The following is a 3398-nucleotide window of genomic DNA, read 5'->3' as shown; positions in this document are numbered from 1 at the left end:
GTCACCTTGGTGCAACAGAATTGCCAGTATCATGGACTTCCTCATGAAGATCCAAATCAGTTCATATCTAATTTTCTGCAGATATGTGATACTGTGAAGACAAATGGAGTGAATCCAGAGGTGTACAGACTCATGCTTTTCCCGTTTGCTCTGAGGGATAAAGCAAAGCTATGGCTAGATTCTCAACCAAAGGAGAGTCTGAATACTTGGGAAAAGGTCGTTACTGAATTTCTCACTAAATTTTTCCCACCAAAGAAGCTGACTAAGCTTAGGTTGGAGGTTCAGACTTTCAGACAGAAGGAGGGTGAAACTCTTTATGAAGCTTGGGAGAGATACAAGCTACTGACTAGGCAATGCCCTCCAGACATGTTCTCCAAATGGACCCAACTGGATATCTTTTATGAAGGCTTGGGTGAGATGTCCAAGATGAACTTAGATACTTCTGCAGGCAGTTCATTGCACAAGAAGAAGACACCAGAGGAGACTATTGAGCTGATTGAATTAGTTGCAAGCAACCAATATCTCTACTCATCTAACAGGAATCCTGTGAACTCTGAGACCTCTCAAAAGAGAGGTGTGTTGGAAGTAGAAGCTGTTAATGCTCTTCTTGCTCAGAACAAGCTTATGTCTCAGCAGATAAATCTACTTACTCAACAGATGGGTGGCATGCAAGTCTCAGCTATCAACACTCAAAATCCACCCCAAGATACCTCCTATGACATGACAGGTAACTTTATACAAAATGATAATTATGATTATGCTCAACCCTCTTCTGAACAAGTGAATTACATGGGGAGTGGCCTTGGTGATGCATTTGCATCTTTGCTATATTAGCTAGTTAGTTTAAGTAGTTTTAGCTGAATTTCATTCACTTTCTTTGAAATAAACAAGCATTTGTGTGAGTTTTCTCTCCATGCATTCATGAACCAAGAACTAGGTAGAATTTGGCCATATTTGTGCAAAGAATTCAAGGAGTTGACAAATGAATTAGCATGAATGAATCTCTTGAAAATTGTTGCATAGAATGGCAAAACTTTGAAGCAAATTCTTTGGTTAATGATAGGTAATGAAGCAAGAAGGTCATGGAGCAAGAATTGGAGCAAGAAGCCTTGAGAATACATCAAGCTTGGCAAGGAGGCAGAGGACTTGCACGTTGCCAACTTGGAGAAAGAGGTGAGTGTTTGATGGCAATGCAGGCAAGCAAGGAATTGGGCCAAGGAGGAGCTCGAGGGCGTTGCCAACGTGGGAATGAAGAAGCGTTATTCAAGGCAACGCTGAGCTAGAAGGCTTGGCCCAGGAGGAGAGGAAGCTGGCGTTGCCAATGCCAGGAACAAGGGACGTGTTCCTTGGCAACGCACACAAGCAAGCTTGGCCCAAGAGGAGGAGAAGCTGGCGTTGCCAACGCCAGGAAACATAGGCGTGTTCAATGACAACGCCAAGCAACAAACATGGAGCCTTGAGGAAGGCTCGAGCACGTTGCCAACTTGGGATTCATTGGCGTGTGTAGTGGCAATGCTAGGAAGCAAGCATGGAGCAAGGGGGCAGGGGCTGGCACGTTGCCAACGTGCTGAGAAGAAGGAGTGTTCATCAACAACGCAGCAACCCTGGCAGCTTGACCTTGCTCTCTTCCATGGAGTATATCTTGAGTTGTAGACCTTCAAATGATGCACTCTCAACGGCATTGGAAGGTAGACATCCAGAGCTTTCCAACCATATATCATAGTATGGGGTTGATATTCGTTTAAAGCTTCAAAAGCGGGCTTCATTTAGAGCTTCAGAATCTGAAGGCGTTGGCAACTTGGAAATACAAAGGCGTTTTTGCCAAAAACGCCTGCGATTTTAGCAGCCTGACCATGTCCCCTTCAATGGAGCATAACATGAGCTACAGAGATCCAAATTGAGTGCTTTCAGTTGCGTTGGAAAGCTGACATTCAGAGCTTTCCAACCATATATAATAGTCTATAGTGGAGCATGAAATGGAAGCTCGAATCAGAGTCATCTTTAGGCTCCAAAAACAAGAAAATGAGGTTGCAATTTAAGGAAGCATGAATGAGCCCTGGAGGGGAGCACGAGCACGTTGCCAACGTGCCAACAAGGGGGCGTGTTTGAGGACAACGCCAGCCCATTGTTGCAGCCTTGGGAGGCTTGGCACGTTGCCAACTATGGAAGAAAGGGGCGTTTTCAGCAACAACTTGGTAGCTTGACCTTACCTTCTTCGAGGAAGCATAACTTGAGCTAGAAAAATCCAATTAAGATGATTCCAAGTGCATTAGAAAGAAGACACTCTGAGCTTTCCAATGATGTGTAATAGTCCATATTGAAGCAGAGGATTGATACTCAAATTTTGGGCAACATTAAGCATGAGAGTAGAGTCAAGAAGAAGAAAAGCAAGTTGTTAGCAACAACTTGGGCTAACAACGCCCAAGTCTCAAAGCTCACTCCCAGGAAAACACCATGCACGTTGCCAACGTGCATTAAGCCTAGAGTTATTGGTAATAACGCCAAGTCATTGGGCCAGAAGCATTATGAATGAGCTCCTCCTTCCTTGTTTAGCAACACTTCTTCAATTGAACCAGAAATTCAACAAAGAGAAAGCCCACATTGCTAGCCCAAATTAAAGACCTCTGAAGAAGTTTTAGGAGTAGTATAAATAGAGAAAAAGTTTGATACTTAGAGGGACTTTTACTACTACTTTATTTTTGGCTTTTGACTTGTTTTGAGACTTAGACATTTTCTCACCCATTCTCTATTTTGTTTTTCTTGCAATTTTGAATTTCAGTTTTAAGAACTTCTTCTTCTTCTTCTTCTTCATTCTTCTCTACACTTAGTTTAATTTTCATCTATTGCAATTGTTGTTGAATTTAGAGCTATGATTCACTAAACTCCATTTTCATTAGGGGGAGGAGCTCTGCTCATTTGAATGAGTTGATAATTTTTCTTTTCCTTTTCAATTCAAGTGGTTCATCTAAAAGGAAACTCTTGTTCTTCATAGATTCAATCACCATCGAGAGAGGGATTAATCTATATGAATTATGTAGTGAATTTGAGAAAGGAGCTACATAATTCAGTTTAGAGTTCATCCTTTCATGATTTTCTTGATCAATACACTTTGGTTGGTATGTGAGATGTAACCTCCCTTAGTTGAGATTCTGGAAGTTGTGTGGCTTGGATTAGGAATTGAACTTCATCTCTTCTCATGAACAACTAGATCACGAGAGTGACAATTGGTTGTGTTGAGAGAAATTGAGTTACCAAGAGATTGGGACTCAATTACCCACAAATTGCCATGGATCTATACCCATGATTGAGAAGGAACTGATCAACATCAATTCATGAGAATTTGCATCTCCGATCCCTAATGATCTCTCCATCATTAATTCTCATCTCTTTTGCTCTTT

At 41.8% G+C, this 3398-nt stretch overlaps 1 non-coding gene across 1 annotated transcript; it reads right to left on the bottom strand.

Annotated features, from left to right (window-relative positions):
- Positions 1-265: 265 nt before the first annotated feature.
- Positions 266-371, bottom strand: LOC148548659 (small nucleolar RNA R71). Its single transcript, XR_015898372.1, has one exon. It is a non-coding gene; the product is annotated as a small nucleolar RNA R71 (small nucleolar RNA).
- Between the last annotated feature and the right edge of the window lie 3027 nt (positions 372-3398).

Source organism: Arachis ipaensis, chromosome B8 (genome assembly GCF_059453495.1).
Source record: "Arachis ipaensis isolate K30076 ecotype BB chromosome B8, ASM5945349v1, whole genome shotgun sequence".
In the NCBI taxonomy this organism is placed as follows: domain Eukaryota; kingdom Viridiplantae; phylum Streptophyta; class Magnoliopsida; order Fabales; family Fabaceae; genus Arachis; species Arachis ipaensis.
Note: the sequence above shows the minus strand (reverse complement) of the source record. Positions and strands in the feature narration are given on the sequence as shown.